Source organism: Gambusia affinis, linkage group LG14 (assembly GCF_019740435.1).
Source record: "Gambusia affinis linkage group LG14, SWU_Gaff_1.0, whole genome shotgun sequence".
Lineage (NCBI taxonomy): Eukaryota > Metazoa > Chordata > Actinopteri > Cyprinodontiformes > Poeciliidae > Gambusia > Gambusia affinis.
In genome coordinates this window covers 3,755,629-3,777,619 of record NC_057881.1, presented here as the reverse complement: position 1 = coordinate 3,777,619, position 21,991 = coordinate 3,755,629, and the positions used below count along the sequence as shown (strand labels likewise).

General features: G+C 38.1%; 1 protein-coding gene across 2 annotated transcripts in view; it reads right to left on the bottom strand.

The window, feature by feature from the left end:
* Window positions 1-20,706, bottom strand: part of grin2da (glutamate receptor, ionotropic, N-methyl D-aspartate 2D, a) — a 168,304-nt gene extending 147,598 nt beyond the window's left edge. For both annotated transcript variants that reach the window (XR_006372695.1, XM_044138041.1), the window contains exon 1: window positions 20,269-20,706. The gene's annotated coding sequence lies outside the window, so the exon portion shown is untranslated. The remainder of the gene's footprint in view (window positions 1-20,268) is intronic.
* Window positions 20,707-21,991: the final 1,285 nt, after the last annotated feature.

The following is a 21,991-nucleotide window of genomic DNA, read 5'->3' as shown; positions in this document are numbered from 1 at the left end:
AAATTAGGTACATGACCACAAACTTCAATGCTTTTATTGTGATTTTAAGTGACTGACTCACAGAACATAGTGGAAAGAAAAAGATTCATGCTTTCAAACATTTATGTCATGCAGTTTCATACTGACTCATCTCAGTAAAAAGTAGAGCAACCTATCAGCCTATTAGTAAGTGGAGTTCACCTGTGTGTAAGTGTAACCTATATTATAATATAGATATAAGCCAAAAACAATTCCAACCAGCGAGATTATTTGTTGAGGGAAAAAGTGTGCAAAAAGAGGAAACAGGCAGCCTGAAGAAAGACAAATAATAACACAGAGGAAGTAGAATCAGATACAAAGAAACTATAAAACAGGGGCAAAAGAAACTTACAATACTCTATGAGAAGAAAATAAAATGTTCAATGAAAAGAACACAATAATAAACTAGGAAACTAACCACAAATGAAATAATTAATACAACAAAACTCTACTTACAATAGCAACAACATATATCCAAATCTTTTTTTAACAATGGCAAATCCAGAAGAAATCAGACAAACACAAATAAGGCCAAAAAAGCAAACACCTGAAGATTGTGACAACTTTATCAAGAAATACAAACTTTCTTTCTATAAATACCTTTGAGGTTTGTCAGAAAATAATAAATACCTGAAGGTCTAGCTTACCCTATGCATTCATAATCATAGTTATGCACTACTTTTTGTTTTCATTTACATAAATTCATAATAAAATTGCATCACCGTTTGTTGTAGTAAAACAAGAGTGAAGAGAAAAACAAATGCCGTTTAGTACAAATTAAAGAATCTGATGACTCAAAGGAAATTCATTGGAACTAATTTCTAAAATTTAATGTAGGCTTTTTGGTCATTTATATCCTAAAGTAAGAAAACAAACTACATCTACCATCATAAAAACCTCTCTGCAAATGCAAAACAAGCTTTTCTTAAAAAAAAATAAATAAATAAAAAACAGAATGCAAGCAAAGCAAAAGTAAAGGTTTAAACACTTATAAAGAGAAGGCAAACTGAAAGATTCACAAAGAGGTCAACAAAATGTGACAAATATCTGCTCTACACTGTCAGCTGCTGCCATGGTGTTGTGGTGTTGAATGCTGCCAGAAGAGAGGAGAAATACAGAGCAAACGAAGGTAGTGGGACAGATACGAAGCTCCAAAAAAGTTGAATCCGGATACACACAACAAAGTGTCTTGCCATGTGGACTGCAAGGATTAGGGATCTAAACAGCCAGTTTGAAAGCTTTAAGTGCCACTATCTATGATAACTATTTAATGAGACCTTTAGTGCACGCAGATTCACATTTTCATCCAAACAGGCGTTAGTATTGCCTACCTCTGCTTTCTTAAGCAAAATGTGATCACATTCTGGTTCCAAAAGCAAGCAGTATATTTTCAGAAATTGCTTAGAAAACATAAAAATGTGACCAGGGGATTATTGTTTCCAAACAAAACAGTAATTAAAATGAGTAAAGCATCTGTGGGACTTTCAGAGCTGATAATAGCAATGAAAACCCTGCAGGCCAACAGACATAACCTAAACACCCAGCATTCACCTGTGAACACCTCACCACAAGACTAACAAAATCCATCCTGTGTAGCTCAGAGCCTTTTGTTGGCACAAGGTGGAGCTAAAGAACATTAAGCAGATGGTTTAAAAATGATGTCCCTTTTCACACTGTGGTTCTGTGATATGCATGCAAAGATAATCCCCTCTGTAAGTAGTCTTTGGCACTTCACACATGAACCAATCAAGCCAGCCAAGTCCCCTGACTGCGTGTTACCACGCAGAAGGCCAGCACCACTGAAGCAGTTGAGTGACAGCACTGTTGGTTAGAATGGGGTGCTGCTTACGTCACACTCTCAGACATCCAGTTCCACCTGGCACATTTTGTATCCCAGGGCCAGCTGGGAGATATAATGTAACAAAGGGACTCTTTTCTGATCGGTGCAGGATTTTAAGATCATATTGTACTCAGAGGTCTAAGATGAGAAAAACCAGGGAGATTTTCAAACCTCTGTCTGTTTTGTATCCATGTGGACTTAACATTTGGAGAACATTGGAACAATGACCCATGACTCATAGATCTTGCCTCTGGTCTATTATCAAGAGTTATGATAATAGATTTAATTGAAAAAATGATTTGTAAGTTGGAAAAACCAATGTATTTTCCTAATTGTTGTGGTTCTAAGCACTAATGTATGTTTTGATCATGTTTCTTGAGGTTTTGGTTGAATTTTAGTTCAGGTCACTTTTCTTGTCTGTTTTTCTTTGACTTTTTAAGGAGACTGTCTTACGGTTAGTTGTTTCATGACCCAAACTATTAAAGTTCCATTTTAACCTGAGAACTGAGCTTTTCCTAGTACTCTAAGTAAATTTATGTCCTCTTCTCTCCAGGAGTTCTTTGTCATGGTTTTAACTCTGCTTGTTTGCTCCAGTGATTTAATGGTTTTATTGTCTCCACTTGTCTCTTGTCTATACAGTTCAGTTTTTCCTTTAGTCTTTAGTTAGAGTGGCTGTTCATTCACCCTGACTTCACCCTGCATCTTCACTTGGCCGCTGTTCATTGACCCTGTCAGATCCTGGAGCTCTCTGCTGATTTACCTGCCTTCTTCTCACCTGGATTTATGTTAGGATCTACTCCAGCTGAGCACTGTGTCTATATGTCTGCTTCAGTATAGTACCCAAACTCAGTTGTTATTTGAATTTGGCCTACTTGGATTTTTTTACGTGTCCAGCAGTCTGTTTGATTATCATCTGTTTTCTTTTTTCTTCCTGCTCCTCAGTCTTGGCTGTTTTGTTTTTCTACCAAACACCTGATGCAACACCTTCAACTGTTTTTCTCTTCTGTGACTTATTTATTTTAAATATTTATGTATTTTATTTTATTTTACTTTCACCTAGAATTACCAACAGTGGTTAAAGGATAAACATATTATTACTAAGCTTTTCAGACATAATTAAATTCTCAGAAATGTGTTGCCTTCCAGAAGGAGATGCCCAAGAGCCACCAAGGTTCTCTGTAGGACCGAAAACATGTGAATTATTTACCTCAGACTCTAGATAATCACAGTCTTTCCTGAGCAATCAGGACGCAGGACACGTCGTGATGCACACAAAATCACAAGGTCAGTTTTATCTGAGGTTAGAGAAAAGAGGCTTTCAACTGAGGAACCTTGAAAACAAACACTGGGGGGAAGAAAAGACAATAACTTTGATTTCCATTTTAGAATTTGCTGCAGCAAAAAGTTGTTATGCCATAAAGAGTGCATGTTGGCTTTCTTCTTGTTGTTCTGGTGTTTTTTTCCTCCTTGAACATCCTCAGCGGTTCTCCACGGGTTCGAAGATCTCTCTTAATAAACAACCCATTTTTCATTCCTTTCAAAGATTTCCTCTTATTCTATGGCTTTCTGGCTTCTTTCTGAACCAACTTTAGCTCCTTAAGCATCTGTCCATCTAGCGACTACTAAACAACAACTTCCAGTCAAGAACAGGTTATTGCAGAATTATCTCAGCCAAGCTGTTCGGTAAATCTCCAGATTTGTTTAGGGAATAATAAGACATTAAAATATAATAAATATTGGGTTAGGTACTTGCTTGGCCATAAAATATATGCATTTTGAAAGTGCCATAAAGAAAAATTATGTCAAGAGTTTTTATTTTTCACTTTCTTAAAACGCAAACATTTTGGTTAAACTTCTAGTATGTTTTATCAAATATACCCAATCACAAACTCAAAAGAAGTCTTTATTTACCTTAATTACATTTACCAAGCATTTACTAAGAAGAAGTGACTAATAGCCCAAGAAATTAGAATTTGATGAAAAAGTTCAGTACCATTTGTTACTCATTTTATAAATCAAATCTTACATAGTGGCACCCTGTATGTAGGGTGGAAGAAACATGCTTTTTTGTTGCAGTGTTGCTGAATGTGGCTGACAGATAATGAAAAACAATATTCAATATCTCAGAAAATTTGAATATTGTGAATAAGTTAAATATTAGAAAAGCCTGCAAAGCTTACTTGTATTCATGTTGTCTGACTTGAGATGCAGCAGAGATATTGAGTTGAAATTGCATACCGTCTTAAAATCAGGAAGTTTGTTTGCATGATTTAACATTGCTTAAACACCTGGAACATGGTAATAGTAGATCAATACAGATATCGCTCAGCTGGCATTCATTTCTTATTTCCCTACACAAATACTATAATCCTGATTGCTGTTTCTTTTATGGTACCACTATCATCACCATGAAGTGTATTATAGGGTTCCACTTAACACTGAGGTAGAAACATGTTGCATCCTGTGCAGGTCTCCAATTTATTGCAGCAAACAAACATACCAACAAACATACTTCACCAACAAATCCCTACAGTCACTTTTGACAAAGCACTGACAATGTTTCATAGGTTGTGCCAATTTTTGAAGTGAATGTGAAACAATTGTTAGTTTCCCAGAGAGGTGGCTGTGGTGCTGAATAAAACCAAACCTACAGTTAAAACTGGCTCCATTCACATTATTCCAGGGTTGTACACTATCTGGTCCTACAGGTGCCATCACACCTTTCTTTTGCAACCACTGCCAAGGTGACCAACAAACAGATCACTAATATGGCTCAGTGGCACAGAGTAAACTCTGGAAACTGTAAGATTGCAGGCTTTACCTGAAATCAATGTGTTGTGCAAAGCCTTCAAGATTGTTTTTGTAGAGAAAAAATGGTGCCACAAACAGAGCAAGCACTGAATATTACAGGAACCGTTTTATTTCAATAATTTAGCTGACACCCTTATCTGAAATCCTCACAATATTACAATGAATAATCCCCTCATGTTACCAGGAAAAACAAAAATACAAGGAATAAAGTACATGTTTTTTTTTCCCAGGACAACAATGCAAAACGAACCCATCAAATGCCATTTCCCGTGCAAGAATAAGGATACATGTGAGTTCAAAGAGTAAGAGGCAGACAGTTCTCTCCCTGACTGTAATAATCACTCGTACATAGCTGATTGATTATGTAATAGCATCTTTATCTCTGCATACAATGAACAATGGATGTCAGTGGGAAAATTGGCTAATTAGAAGAGATTTAGGTAGAACTAAAGAGATCTTCTGAAGCAAATGGTCCTTATTATCCTATTAACCTAGTGGACTGTGAGAAGATGGGGCAAATCTGCAGAGTAAAAGTCTTTGGTGTCAAAGGAGTAGAGATTAAGAGAAAATATTTATAGCTTTAAACCAAGCAAGCTTGGCAAAGATTTTTGTTTGTTGTTAAAAAAAAAAAAAAAACTTCAATAAAATATTACATTGTGTCGGCATCATTATTATCTCTTCAGCAAATTTATGACTCATTAACTGTGTGGGAGTCATGAACTCAAACCACATTATGGTAATGACATTTCTGTATTCAGATATTGTGAATTATATGTTTATATTTACTGTTGCAGCTATTCATTTCTTTTAAATGTTGAAGTAATTTTCCACAAACATGCCACTATAATGCAGCAATAGTACTATGGATACCTGTCTGTCTTTCTATCAGTCTGCCTCTATACATATAAATATATATATTCAGAGCTTTCAGGTGATCCCCAAATCCCTATCGTCCCAGTGGGGACATACATCTGATATGAGAAGTTTGTTTTAAAGTTTTAAAGTCTCTGGAGCAGAACCACTATCATCAGTCATATCTGTGTAGTGCACAGAGAATAACTCGCCTTCAATGTCAGAAGAACCAAGGAGTTCATTATTGATTTCAGCAGAAAGGAGGCAAAGATAAACACACCTGTCTACAGCAGGAAGGGATCAATATCACAGAAAACCTGTCATGGTCATAACCCAGTTCTACTCTAATTAAGAAAGGCACAAACATCTTTACTTCTTGAAAAAGAGAAATTGGCTAAATATCAACAATGGAGACAGAAAAATCTTAATAACAGCAAATATGCCATGGACTCTTAATGATTCAAGACAGAATAACTCTTCCAGTGTGCATGAGCAACTTAAAACAGCAGTGGTACCTATCCACTGACCATCAGTGATGTTATTGGAGCGTCGGCTTTAGGCTCAAATTCTATCCTTTGCCTTCCCATCTGTGATTATCTGCAGCACAATTATATTGTAATTGTGAGGCTGCTGATTTTAAAATCTATTCAATATATTCCTCAGGGTTGATTACTTATTGATTTATTATTAGCAAAGTAATAATTAGCAAAGATTAAACTAGATCCAATTCTGCTGTATAGTAGCAGATCTTTCAGTATGTGGCAATCAATTGCATATTGAACTCTTACCAGCAGTGTTTTGAATTAATACAAAATCTGGACTCAGTTATCCTATCTGACACAGCACCAACCTAAAAACTTTTTTCCATCTGATGTTACTGTTATTAGTTCTAATAAAAGAGACCTGTTATGCCTCCTTGAACAGGTTAGGGTAGGTCTACAGCATGTTGTTCAGTTTCGGGCCGTCGGAACTGAGCTACACTGCCCTATATAATTTAGGTGTTTCCCATCTGCTACACACCTGACTTGAACAAATGGGTGATTAACAGGCTTCTGCAGCACTTGATGACATGCACAGGAGGTCATGCAGTCATGTAAGTCAGGTGTTCTGGAACAAAGACGCATCTAAAACATGCAGGGCAGTAGTCCCTGAGGACCAGAACTGAGAAACACTGATCTGCAGGCTACAAAGAGCATGGTCATTACATTGTATTGCACAAAATCTCAGGAAATGAGATTTTAAAGTGATCCGTTTTTGTGCATCTTGCAGAATGAGCTGCTTTTAGGCCTCTTGTCACTTTAAATCTAAATACTCTAAAGGGCTCCGAACCCTAACTTAACATTTATACTTGCATTTTATGCACATGAATATGGCTGCAAAGAAATGCACAATTGTACAGCTGTACATTTTGACCCTAAGGTAGAAGCAGAAGAAGTGAAGCCTCTTGAGCATCAAGGATGCAGCAGTGGTGTCTGGATGTTAATTTAACAACAAAGCACTTCTTTTTTTCAGAGTACAGAGCATATATCTGTGAAATCAGCTGACCAATCCGGCTTGAACTCAACTTAATACCGGTAGTAAGTTTTTAAAACAGCTTATTTTACAAACACCAAAAACATTAACTTATTGCCAGAAATCTTATGGGTATTTATTTTTAGTGCTTGGACTGTCTCTAGAAGCAATAAAGACCCAGATGGAAGCTCAAAAAATTAATTTTGCATAATAGGTCCTTTTTAAACACAGTTTAAGTTCCAATATCTGATGAGTCCGTATCAGTGGTTGTATTGTCTGACCTGAGTGCTCAGTGATTTGATTCTGTAACTGAACAGGCATCACAATATTATCAGCAGTTATAAAGATCTAATACAGCAAAGCTTATAAAGTAGAGAACCAAGACTGTGGCCCACAAACAGATGGATAAGAAGTGTGTCTCTGGGATTATGCTGATAATGCGAGTCATAAAATACAGTAATGGATCATATCAGAGTTCCAAGTTAGTATCAGCACCGTGTTTTAAAACAGCTGACACAGAGTCATTGATTTTAATCATTCTAATGTACTCATAATGTCCATGCATTTGTTAGTGTCAGTACATCATTAATCTTAAATGAGTCATACTGACATCAAGGGACAAAAACATTTACTGGGATATCCGTTATTAAATCCAACTACCAAAACAAGATTCAGTCAGTGAATTCAGGCATGCTTGTGTAATCTATGTGGGTTGCACAATCAAACATATTTTTTCAGTGCATATGAGATCAAAGCATAGATTTTCCTTTCAAGCATAAAAACCATGCATCTGAAAATTGACAGTTACAGTAACACATTTTAATGTGTCAGTGTGAAATAAGCATAAAATATGCTAAATCAACATAAAACCCAGCCAAACGTTTTAATAGTGTATAATATACTATAATATAAATAAGCATTGCTTACTTATGGGATTTCTAATGTGAAATGGAAAATAAGTGGCTTAGAAAATATATTTTTAATAAGAGTAAAAAAACTATATGGTCACATGAAAGTATGTATTTGGGAACACAGATTTTATTACAAATAAAATAGATTAAAAGACAATAAATAGAAAAAAATGACGGTGGAATTTGATTTGTGAGTTTCATTGTATTTGGCTGTAAGTGATTGGAACACCTCCATTTTATCCTGAGTAATAAATTTATACTGATTCTAATTTTGCAGAAACTATTAGCCCTGGGAACTTCAACACATAATTAGCAGTTTTGTAAAAATATAAATATTCCGTCATATTCTTTTTAAAACAGCTTTGTTATTTTCATCAGTGATGAAACATTTAACTGCAAGTCAGTGATCTTATGTGTCGCAGCGTGATACAATGAGCTGTTTTACTCATCTACAGAGTCACTATAATCCTATCACCTCAGTTCTGTATACCCACAGCAGTTCATTTGTTCAAAAGGAAGCTTGGGACGCGGTGCTGTGCAGTCCTCCACCTTGGCAGCAGTCTTAAAACAAAGGAAACGTCTTACTCAGATCCCCCAGTGGTCTGCGCAGTGATTCGAACCCTGCCTAAGTGACTACATTGCATTCACTGCACTACCCACTGAAACCCTGAGAGGCAGAATCCTGTCTAACTTGAGCACTGTGCTTCAGACCGAAGGGTCATGCAGGCATTTTCTGAACAGCATGTTTCCCTCCAAAGCTCCTCTAAGAATATTCAGCTCAAATTTTAGCTGGAAAGGGCATTCACATTGGCTGGAGGCTAATAGGCAACAAAGTCAGAAATGTACAGTGGCTGGAGGGTAAAAGGAAGACAAACCAGAGCTTAGCTGTCTATTGGATTGAAGCAAATAAAAAAGAGAAGGGGTGAGCAAAGAACAGGGGCATATGAGAACTCTCTGGGGACCTGAACTAAAAACAAGAGGACAGACAGAAGTGACACCAGGTGAAAATATGCTACGGGTGCAGCCTGCTCGTCCACCTCACTTTTCTTTACCTCCTTCTTTTCCTGCCATCCTTTTTCTCACCACTCACCCACTGTTTTTCCACTGTGCCCCTGTCTGTGAGAGCTGTATCAGTTAGGGTTACAGGTGAACTGAACAAATCCCTTATTCCCCTCTACTTGTTTTCTCCTTCAGTCGGGTAAAGCCACATTAATCCGCTGATGTAGATTTGCGGCGACAGAAGGGCCCGGTGAGCCCCTGGTTAGTTCACTTCAATTCCAGAATGTTCTGCTGAATGTCCTTTTTTATCCTCCTCTCTCTTCTTCTTCCACTCTCATTCCACAAACTGTTGTGCCTTTGATACCAAAGATTTTTTACTTTAAATATCTGATGTACCTGCTTGGATAATCACAAGTGAGGGATTAGCAAGGTAAGTAGCACAAAGGGAAGGAGTGACCAGAGATCAAGATAAGCTCAGCCAAACACACTAAGACCAGAAAGCCTTAATCTTTACACACAATTGGTGATATTGTTATCTTATGTTGGGAAGCAAATAAGGCTAAATGTGTTAGTACAGATCAACTCAGAACCCAGAGTGAGGCATCTGCATTAAAAAGGGAGGGAAAATACAGCAGCGTGGTCGAGCTGCGGTTAGTAGGGCTGCAGTAAACTTTACGTTTTGTAGACATTTCTGAATTATGTTTGCTTGCATGCAGTGTATCATTTGGATCAACATGTGGACTGGTTCCAGAGCTGGCTCTCAACTGGTTCTATAAAAACACAATAAATAATGTTTTTCAACCAACAAAGAGCCATGAGAAATCCATTATTTATCAAATAAGCCTATTTAGCTTCTTCAGATCTGATTGGTGACTGGACAATCAAAAACTTGAAAAAAAATCAGGTAAGGTAGGAGCAATACTTTTCATTGTGGTCACCTTTACTTAGGGATGTTTTTAAAGTTTTCCATCTCCGTCATGAAACATGTAGGATCTAGAAATGTTGACAGCATTTTCCATTATAAAACCTAAGACAAGAGTCTATATTCTCCATAATAAACACAAGAGGACTAGTGTTTCTGTAAAGCTATCCACACTATAAAATGCTATAGACGTCTCAAAATGTTTGAAATTAATTCTCTCTGTTTCCTCCAATTTGAGGGTCCATCGTGGGAGGAAAGGTAAATCATGAATGTATTGCATTATGCTTCATAAAAATAAATCAGAATATTAGAATATATTGTCAGCATGTTGAATCTTTACAAAAATGCAGACTTTTTCTTTATCCTTTTTTCAACCAGGATCTTACAGGGGTCTCAAACTCCAGTCCTCGAGGGCCGCAGTCCTGCACCTTTTAGATGTGCCTCTGCTGCACCACACCTGAATAGAATAATTAAGGCTCTGGAGAACTGGTCTACACAATGTGGAGGTAATTAAGCCATTTCATGCCAGTGTTTTGTACCTGTGGCACATTTAAAAACTGCAGGACTGCGGCCCTTGAGGACTGGAGTTTGAGACCCCTGATAGAAGAAACTTAATTTCTAAAACACAAGATTGCAAACAATATCTGTAAACTGATATTGTTTACATATATATATATATATATATATATATATATACAGAGAGAGAGAGAATTTTTTTTAAATAATATTTCATAATTTTTGGACAAGTTTTACTCTTTGGTTCCTAAAATATGAGGAATCTTACTTAAGCATGGACTGTTGCTGGTTTGTTGGTAAGACACCCTTACCTATTCTGCTGTTTTTAAATCAAGATCTTCTTACAAGTGCTTTTTTTTTTTTTTTTTTTTTTTTTTTGTTCACAAAACAAGACTCAATCAACCTTAAAATTCCTAACAGACCAGGAAAGACTCTATAACAGCCACAAGAGAGTTGCTAACTTTTGTTTTCTATCTCCTTTCAAAAGGCAAGAAAAGAATATTTTCCTTGTTTAGAAACTGAATTTGGGTCAAAATTAGCAGGCAGCAAAAAAATCTGCCACAAAATGCAATTAACCAAAGACATTGACCCTTTATGTGCACACATGTGATTCCCATGTGCAGCCAAGCATTCACCAAAGGGAAACCATTTTCTGTTGCACACTTCTGTAAAGGCCACCCCATTTATCAAAGGGAGGTCTGATGATTGCATAGATGAGAATCCCTTGGCAAACTGAAAATGTGCCACATAAGTGGAAAGGGAACAAGATTTTGACAGATTTTGTTGGTTCTTTTTGTCTAATCAAGGTCAAATGAAAAAGCAAACTTCATTTGGCTCAGATTTAATCAGTAGTTCATAAATTTATGTAATAAAAAAAATCACAAGCATTTGGTTAATTCATCATTCTGAAAAGGTGGCCTAATGCTTTCTTTTTCCTTTTGCATTGCTGCTGGAAACACACACACACACACACACACACACACACGCACACAATGGCATCATTGTTAAACGCCAACAAATGTTAACTCTGCATGTTTCGATTAACATTGACACTGCAGTCCCTTGCCTCAAACAGATGTCAGCCGCTGGCTTCTGTCCACCATCTCTTCTGCTCTCGCTCTCACCTTTCTTATGGCTTTCTTGTCTTTTCCCCATCAACTCATGGCGTATACTCCATGCATTGTTACTTGCTAAGCGGTTTTCAGTTTTTCTCGTTATTACTTCATTTCTTTTGCATGCATATTTCTTCATTCCTCCCCGCCTTTCTCTGGGCAATTTACATCTTTCATGTATTTTTATTCGTTCATATCTTTTTTTTTTATCTCTTAGAACGTTGTCTGCAGCTTCCTTCCGCTAGTTTTTATTTCTCTCTAGTTTCATCACCTCCTCACAACTTTTCCTCTCTTAATATGTCATCCCTGTGTTCTGCTTAATTGCTTGTGTTCCTTCTTTCTCCAAGTCACCATACTTTCTCTTTGTCTGATACTGCATGTCCATTGTCCACTTAGATTTATGTCCACAGACACGTGAGCCCAGTATGAGATGTGCTGAAGGACAGTGTGTTAGTATGTTTGTGCATGAGGAGGTGGAACACTGAGGACAAGTGGGAGTGATGTCGAAGCTTGATGAAAAACACCTAGGAGTGTATTGTGGTTCATTCATCTCCTTGTTCTCAGGCATCCATTCAAAGAATCTGATTTAGCGTGCCGATAAAGAGGAGAAATAGAAAAAAATCTGCAGATATAACGGGCCCTGCTGGGAGCGGGAGGATCCGGAGGAATGAACAATGAATTACAGAGGGAGAGAGTAACGTAAGGGAAATCACAGAGAAAAAACCAAGCTGAAGACTTGCATAAGAAGATAAATTGGAAAAATGTATAGAAAAAGAAAGAGGAAATGTGATGGATGCAGTAGAGTTGAATTTCACAAAAAAGAAATCAGCTGGACCTGGTAGAGGAAAGAAACGCAAGACGGAAATATTTGTATTTAAATCTGAATCTGAGTTAAACTGAGTTATAACTGAGTTGTACCGATTTGAAATGCATGTACCGTAATAAAAAAAAAGAAATGTTACTATTTTTAAAAAATGCCTAAAAATTACTTATTTTGTGAAGTGATGATGAATGAAAAAAATTGCTGCATATCATTTCTTGCCGTGAACAGGCTGCAACAGATAGTAAAAATTCTAAAATGAAACCAAGGTAAAACATGAATATATTTGCCTTTTCTGGAAGGATTACACTTCTGTACAAAATAATGTTGGGATTTTCTGACTTAAACCAAAACAACTTGAAGAAAGAGCTTACCAGCCTATTACGTATTTATACAGAACGTCCTCTGTAAGGTGACCAGGCTAAGATTTTAAGGTAGGTTCAGAAGATCAGACTCCCATTGTAGAATAGCTTATAAGTGCTGTTCCTGTGCACTTGAGTAAGAGAGCAGAGTTGGTTCAGGCATCTGATCAGGACGGCCACTGAGTGCCTCCTTTTAAGGGTTTTTCTGGCACGTGCCATGGGGAGGTGACCCTCTACTGGACCTAGAACCTCCTCGATGTACTCTGTATCCCTTATGGCCTAGAAACGACTTGAGATTCACAATAAGCTGGAGAGTAAGCCTGGAAAAAGGGATGTCTAACTCTCACTCCTTGACCTGATCACCATGGTTAAACCTCAGAGAAGTGAAAGCAATGAATTTACCAGCCTTGTAAAGAATATGAATGTGAAAAAAGTACAAAAGCTGAAAAGAACATTAAAATAGGAAAAATAAACTGGAAAAAAGAGACAAAGAACAATTACTGAGTAGAACGAGAACACCAGCTAATGCAGGTATCAGTTAAATATCCTCAGTGGTATAATGAATAACCATTAAAAATTTAAATATAGAAGAGAAGGTAAGAAGAAAAAAATTAAAGTAGGAAATGAGGACGAGGGAATGAAAGACTATATTATAGACAAAGCATTAGGAAAGAGAGTAATTTGGACATTAAATCTACAAAAAAGAGAATAAGTAAGAACTGAAGATATCAAATGAAAGGGCATAAAATTGGAAGATAAACGAGTAAAAAAAGTCATAAGTTAAGAAAGAAGAACAGGAGGTAACGAATCAAGTAAAAAAGAAAAAGTGGAGTGGAATAGGCTGTAAGCCAAAGAAAATATGAAAATGGCTGAACTCAATTAGTCTGTTGTCAAATTTTTAACTAACACTGACTATCTCGCTTTCACATATACTGACATGAATATGAGAACACTTCAACAGCGTACTGAGGATTATCAGAAAGAAATGATATATTCAACCGACTTAGTGTTACAATTGAACTTGTGTGATCGTAGCGAAGAGAAGGGAACAAAGAGACGGAGGGCGAGAGAGGAAGATCAGCTGCGCTGGGAGAGCAGGAGAAAGATGGAGAGAGAGAGAGACAAGTCTGCTCTGCCTCGCCACCACTAAGCTGTGATGGATTGTGGAAAGTGATGACACATGACAAGCTCTAGTGCTGTATTCAAACGCAGCAACACAGCAGAGCAGGTGGCAAGTTACACAGAGGCGCCTCCGTACAACAAGTGGGGGGTTTGATTCTAGTTGTGCGTTCATTTTGCTCTAATCTATTTCATTTATCACCCCTTCCCTTCCGTACTCCATTTCCTCTCCCATGTCTTTGGATCAGCCCTCCTTCTTCTGTCCTCTCTCATGCTGCAGATGGGATTAAACATGTCTAACATCCAGAGGTCTGTTGCTAACAAGCAACAGATACTGCTAACCTCTCTAGCTTTATTCTTAGTCATGTCACCTACTGAAAACCTCAGAGACCTCAAGGCAGGTTGAAATATAATTCCAGATTCGAGCAATTTTGGTTAATTTCACACATCCAGGCCTTGTTTCAGTTAAATGATTTACAGACCTACACAACCACAGGTTCACTATTTCATAAAGCACAGCTATATTAACAGCATACACATTTGATTTAGGTGAGGTCCAGTTTGCCTGCACTCTGACTCATATAACAGCATACTGGGCAATTAAATTACCCTCTGTGTTTCCAAAACCTGCTGTGCTTTCTCACGTGTGAATATTACATTATCGGCTGTAAAGGCAGAACAGTATAATGTCAGAAGCTGTTAAAAGCTTGTTTTGTACTGAAACCAAGCTTAGCTATAGAGAAATGCACTGAAGTACAAGCATACAGAGAAAAGTGTTTCTCCTCACTCAACACATATTCTATGTTATGATTTTTAAAAATAATATGCTTCAATTGTAAACTTTCACGCCGTAAATTCCTTAAGAAGTTAATTGATCCCACAAACTTCTAAAAAAAATAATGGATTTTTGCCAATAATTATAGGAAAGTAATAGTACATGGATCTGGTGCAAGAAATATTAAATTATGATGCTTTCCAATTTCACAAAGTATTGGCTATAAAGTCAAAGGAAGCAGTTTCCATGTCAGCGCAGAGGATGCATTGTGCTCATTGTACAGCTAATCAAATGCACTTGACAATTATCTAAAAATTTTACCACATTAATAAGAGCTGTTTTCCTTATTAGAGTCATTCAAAGAGTTTGAAGTTCAATAGGAAAGTCTCTTAACTAAACATTTAAAACTCTTGTTAAATTTCCCATGAGTAGTCATTCAAGTAAATTCAGCCCTAAGGTCAGACAGTCCAATGCAACAAAACCGCAGGAGGGCAATGGAACTGGTTGGGTTTATAGTGCTGTTTAGATGCATCACTGCAACTATCAAAATCAATGAACAACTCATTTAACAAATGTAGTGGGTAATAGTCGTACAACATATTTACCAATGAGATTTAACCTGCAAATGACTCAAAAATTAAGATTTTCTTCAGAATTCTCTCAGCTTTCAGTGAAAGATTGACTGTCGACACTCCAGCTTGCAAAGAAATCTTGTGGAGGTGTAAATAAGAAGCTCCCCATCTGCTACTCCTTTACCTCTCCAGACTACCGGTGTTACTTCCAATGATTGATTCTTTCATTGGAGACTCAGGTTCGGCTAACTGAATCCTCTCTCTGCAGACAATGCTGTGCTTACCACCGCTGAGCTTTGTTTTCAACCAACTCTAGCTGCTTTGCTGTTTGCCAACACGTTTTGGAAACATTTCTCTTTAAAAGTCCTTTTTAGAGCTGCAGCTTATTATCTCTCCAGCCTGGATGCCTCAAAGACCTCAGTGATTAGGGGATTATCAGTAGTTCTGTAGTAAAGGATGTAACATCTACAAGGTTGTTTTGAGAAAGTGCAAAAGTTTCTTAACCTGTTTTATGCCACCCTATAGCTCTCCATAATGAGAGCTCTTTATGATCCTTCTGCCTTTTAACACTTTTTCCATTTTAACAATGGCCTGTGATCACATAATCACATCATGTCCCTCATTACCGTTATTCCTCGCACCTGTCGATCCCTGATTGTTTCCTTCTTAGGCCTCTCTCAGTCACAAACACGCTGCTAGATTATCGAACGCTTTCAGCAAGTAGTTTTCTAGCACTCCTATCTCGCCCTCATCATTTCAACCACGCTCTTGTCCCACGGATTCCTCCTGAGCTCTGCGTCAGTGCAACATCTGCTCTCCTCCTCGTCCCACAACTGATCACTCCAGTACCTGATCGCTAAGCCAGTGCTGCAGCTGACGATCCAGTGTGCCCAGTCTGAGCTGTCTTTTAATAAATATTTTCTGTTCACTCCTGTGTCGTGGCTCATTTTCCTGGTCCCTCTAGTGAGTTATTACATGGCCCATGAAATTCTAAAGCATAGAATTTCACACACATGCAGAGATCTTTCTGACAGTAAATGTTTTTTTGGAAGATTGTGGTCAGCATGACAGATGACAACAATCCATAGGGAACACAACAGCAGTGATACGTTTTTAATGTACAGGGTATCTTTTTATCATTTAACCATATGTGAGAGATAAAGTAACATGTCTGTGGAAAGGTGACCATTGCCAATATATTTTACGTAGCTGTTCTCCACTGCTGTAAGGCCACAGCTCTTTTACACTGTTTCATGTCCACAACAATACCCCTATGTTGCATTAAAGCACACCTCATACATTAAATTATTCATTGAATTACATCCTAAATTAATATTATGTCTCTTTACTTCTGCAATGGTCACTTTTTCAAATGTTAAAAAATATTGTTTACAGAAAGACCTCAGCAATATTTTGAGTTTAATAATACTCTATAGGAGCTTTTAATTTTGGAAACGGCACCTCTTTGTTTAGGTCCAACTGAAGCTGGGGCCACAATACATTAACTTCTCCTCCCTTTTATCCATTATTCCCAGTTGGGTCAAATCTGCATCAGTCTGCTGTAGCTGCAGACAATCAGCAGGAAAAGTCACAGCAAAAATCTGTTAGCATGAGATGGAATGAAGTCTGAGGTCTGCAAGTGTGTGAGGAGAACCGATCCAACTCGACCTCCGTCACAGTCAAACAAACATGGATCTGGATAGACGGGTGGTGTGAATTCGTCATCGACCCAACTTCAAAAGTCTGTTGCCAAGAGCTGATGAAAAAAGAAAGGCTGGGAAACAGAGACAGCTGCAAGGCATAAATACGCAACAGCAGTGGACATATTACAAACAATTACCTAACAACTTGCTATCACATTGTGATAATAAACAGAAAAACAACAGAGATAGATAGTTGGTAAACACACAGAACGTAATGAAGGGTCTCATTGAAATAAACCAAACAACTCACTTATCAGACTCAAAGTTAATGTGGGACATCCAACATTTAAAGTGCCCACCCTGCAGATGAACTCACAATTTTAATTAAATGTTCCAAACTTTCACCATGGCAACAATAAAGAAGACTGTCAGCAAGATCCAAACCACATTCATTTGTCCGTTAAGCTTAACTTTAATTTCCATTTCTTTCATTTCATGGAGAGCTGTAGCACAAATTCTGATAAAAGCTTCAGTTGCTGCTGCCGTCTACTGGCCTTTTTGTTTCTTTAAGCTATTATCCTTGTTTAATGCATTTGTGGAACTTTCAAAAGTATAATAGAATTGGTATTGTGACTTATTGTTTATCAGTTACAATCATCTTCATGGGCTTGAAAATAAAAATAGTTTCTAACTTGCTAGGAGTATGACTCTGTTTTCTGTTCTCTTTTTTTATTTGATTGTGAATTATTCAGTGTGGATGACAAGTAGTGGATAATATCCATATTAAAGTGTTTCACAAAATCAGTACTGCAAAAAATAAAACACCACATTAACGTTTGTTTTTTCATTGGAAAGGATACTGATAAAATGTTAACAGTAACTTGTAGAGAAGAAGGAATTTGTACTTGGAAAGTCAGAGGTTCACAAGCAATCATGCATTCAAATTTAATAAGGCTGCCAAACAATAGTGACCCTCCCAAGAATAAATACTTTCTTTGCACTACTGTCAATTTGTATCTGATCAAACCAGTGGGACATGAACAGGGTACGGGGCAATCTCAATTTGTAGGTTTTGAAGTAATAAAAGTAAGTTATCCATGGGTATTTCTGATATTAGTAAGCAGTGACTGTAACTATTTGCTAATCCAAGTCAACATCTCAAAGTACCGCTAACCATTTTTTAACAATTTCTGCTTTTCAGCATGGCACATTACCCTGCTAAATGTTGCCACAACCACTAAGGAATACTGTTTCAGTAAGTACAGTATGTTCTGCAACAATGCATTTGGTATATGCATTTACATTATGTGAACTATCACATAGTGGAGAGCCGGCATGTGAGGGGCAAAGCTGGAGACAGTTCTCTGAGACAGGATGCAATATCCACTTTTATCTCACAACGTTTTTCAAAGTTTCACAGTATTTCCACAGGTTATGCAGCCCCATGGTGACAAACTGTTAATGCTCACTTGATCACTTGTGGGTGGTCATGATGTTATGCCTAATCAGTGTATTTAACTAAAGAATACAACAGACTTTTCCATCATTTAGTTACATTCTTGCAAATTCCCAAACTCTGGTTTTAAGAGCATGCCTCCTGTCGCCTTGTTTTATTGTTTGTTTGTTTTTTTGTTTTTTGGGGGGTTTTTTTAATCACATTGTCTTCCCAGCTCTGACCTGTAGGAAATTAAGTAACAACTTTTTGTAATTGTATTGATCATTTTTGATTTACTTCAAAGCACCTGATATGACAAAAGGAAGCCTTCCTCACACTTCACCTTTTAAGTAATTCTCCACGGATGACCAGAGACTCACCTTGGTGGTGAATAGCCATGAAAAGGGGAGGGTGACAGTGAATATACAATAAGCTTCTCAGCCTTTGAGAATCTCAGACAGAAAGCAACTATCTTTATCAGTCACACAGTGTCCAGCTCTATAGAAGACGGTTGTCTGGACTGGGCCAAACACCAGGAAAACACTGCTGGCTCAGCAGCTGGCAGTCTCAAAATGGAGGAAGCAAGAAGACAGTGATGCCAGAGTGTTTTTTTTTTGTTTGTTTGTTTGTTTGGATTTCTATATATATATATATATATATATATATATATATATATATATATATATATATATATAGCAAGGGCCACAAGGTCATACAACCAAGTGCAAAATGACAATTCTCAATGGGCTATGCAACTGTTTGGATACACAGTTTTGAATTTAAAAATTTGGGACAAGTTTTAAAATGAGTTATTTTAGGTTTTTATCATGGGAGTATCAGAGTTAGAAAGGCATCCACGCACACATAGAAATGATTACTTCATGACCTGTTGTTTTCCCAAGAAAATATCATTCTTTCCTGCTAATACCATTCTGACCATGAGTTCTTACTCTACTATATTGCTCCATGTAGACTAACACAGGCAGCTGTAAAGAAATAAAAGAATGATTAGTGTGTTTTTGCTACATGACTGGAAATTCAATTCACAGCGGACTGAAGCGAAGCATGAAGACAAACTGTTGAATCAGGCCCACACGCACACAAACACACACACAACCAAAATGGCACCATCATCATCCATCCCTGAAGTGTTTTATCTCATCAAGCTTTGAGGAACTGTGTGTATTTGCAGTATTGGGAGAGAAGGATGGATGTATGGATGGGAGGAAGGAAAGATGAAGGAAAGGAAAGGGATGGTCAATTCTCCTAGCTCTGAATCCCAATCTCCCCTGTCTGTCCTGAGGAGTGATCTTCACGCAAACAGCTTGTTCCTTGCTGGTGCACCAGCTGCTAATGCACGCACACACAAACACCAGAAGACGGAGCCCAGATCTGATAGGTGCCCCACAGCTAATAACACTGAAGGGATGAAAGAAGGAGGGGGTGAAGAAAAGGGGTGGAGGAGGGGGGAGGTTTCTGGAGAAAGCCATAACTCACGTATGATGGCTATGCGCAACAACCAGCTGAGAAATTGCAGAATGCAAATGTCTGTGCGCTGATCGGAGGCGCATGTATGCGGCTTTTCAGAAATGTCACCTCTGAATCACAGCTGCTTGCTTCTGTCACTGACTATAACTTATGCTCTGAGTTTATGAGTGAGGGAGGGGTCGGGGGGAGAGGGATGGAGGGACCAGACCAGACCAGACACCGGTCTGTACGCTTGTGCGCGTCGGGGTGAAAGACAGCAAAAAAAAAGAAAAAAAAGACACGAGCAGTTTGGCGTGCGTGCGCATCAATGACATAGGGGTCAAAGCCTCGCGCACCGGCCGGCTGCGTCCTGCCCGTAACAGCGCGAGCCAGTGGAGAGTCTGCACGAGAAGCTCCAGAGAAACGCAGCAGCATCACACAGTGGAGAGCCGGAATGTGAAGGGCAAAGCTGGAGACAGTTCTCCGAGACGTGGCGCAACATTTTCACCTTCAAACGTGAGAACCCAAAGGGGAGGAGAGAGGAAAACAAGTGTCCGACAGCAGACAGAAGAATTTACTCACTGTTCTCAGCAGCCCCACACTCTTCCTCCTCTTCTTCCTCTTCTCTTTTTGCTCTCCAGTTCTTCTCTCCGTGCACCAAAATCCATCTGTCCATCCCTCCGCTGGACATTTCCTGCGGCATGCAGCCGGATCAATACTAATGTTGCAGGATAATGTCCCCAGGATGAAACGGAAACATGTTGTCTCCCCAGAAAAGAAAAGAAAAAAAAAACAAGGCAAGGAATCAGGCGCGCACACAGTTTGGACCTTTCCTCCACTCAGCGAGGCTACATGTTGCTGGCTGCTACCTCTCTGTCCCTCTCACTCACTCTCTCCTCTCCTGTGATTTTGTTAAAATTCAGTATGTACGCTCCGTCACCTAGCAACGTCTCTCGACCTCCCTCTCTCATCTCCTTCCTCCCTTCATCTCTCTCTCCTCATCACTTCCTCACGACACGTGTTGAATGCTAAACTAAGTTGGCCGATTTAGAATAATTCATTTCACAATTACCTAACTGGGTCTTTCCTCCTTTTGTAATTATAATGTATTTTCCAGCATCTCGTGTTATTTTCCTTTCTCCCTTGTTCCTATAAGTGACATACAGACATGTCTCCCATATTTATTTCCACGACTTCTTCCGTCTGTTATAAACCTCAATAATCGCGTAGCCTACCTATTTAGTTGGACACCTCACGACAAAAATTGTTTGAAGTACTAGGGTTTATTTTAATTCAAATAAATTTGGCATCTGATACCCAAGTACGACCTGTGTGGAAGTCTTTAAACCATCTTTGTAAGCCTTGCAAAACTTTTCTGACTAATTAACCTTTCCTGTTTTGTAACATTACAACCACAAATCATCCATCATTGTCTTGGGATGGAAGGAAACAGAGTAGCACATAAGTAAAGAAAAGTATTCTTTTATTGTTCCTTTGTTTATCAATAAAAATATAAAAAGTGCGATTTTCATTTTTGGCTCAGTGAGATTATATTGCAGACATCTTACACACCAGACTGAAAAGATTCCTGACATAAAGCATGGTGGTGGTAGAATCATGCTGATAGGACAATTTTCCTCAACAGTTGACCGGAAATCTGGTCAGAGTTGATGAGAAGATGGAGGTAGAAAAACGTGTTTGAGGTCTCAGTTGAGACATAAAAGCAGCGACTGAACAAACACACATTTTGAGAAAAAGTCAGAGGAAGTGCTGCTCATGACACTTTAAGAGCTGAACAACTCATGTAAAAAAAGTCTTCCAGAATGTAATTACGCTTAAGTTGTACAAAGGAATTTTTGCTCCCTCTGCGTTTTGCTTTGAGTTCACCTCCAGTCCAGCCTCATTTCCCTTGTTTCTGTGCTTAGATTTTCTTTTTTTCTTGGTGGTGCTGCGCATATATTTATGTACTTCTTGTTTATATGCTGATTTCTAATCAGCCTTCAGTACATTCAAAGATGATGGATGAACTACTTTATGAAAACATGCACTTAACATTTTCCAATTTCTCCTCCTGATTGTGAGAGAGCAAAAAAAAAATATTTCTTTGTTCTCGCTGACACTTTCCAACACTGAGGGGAGTCAATGATAATTACTGCTTGGGATTTTTTTTTCCTTTACATTTTTTTTCCTTTCACTTCACTGTTTTACACATTCTCTTTCACATTTTCCCACTTAGTTACAGAGTCAGTCCTTAGCTTAAAGAACAAACCATTCACACCAACACAAAATTTGCCTTGCTTTTCAT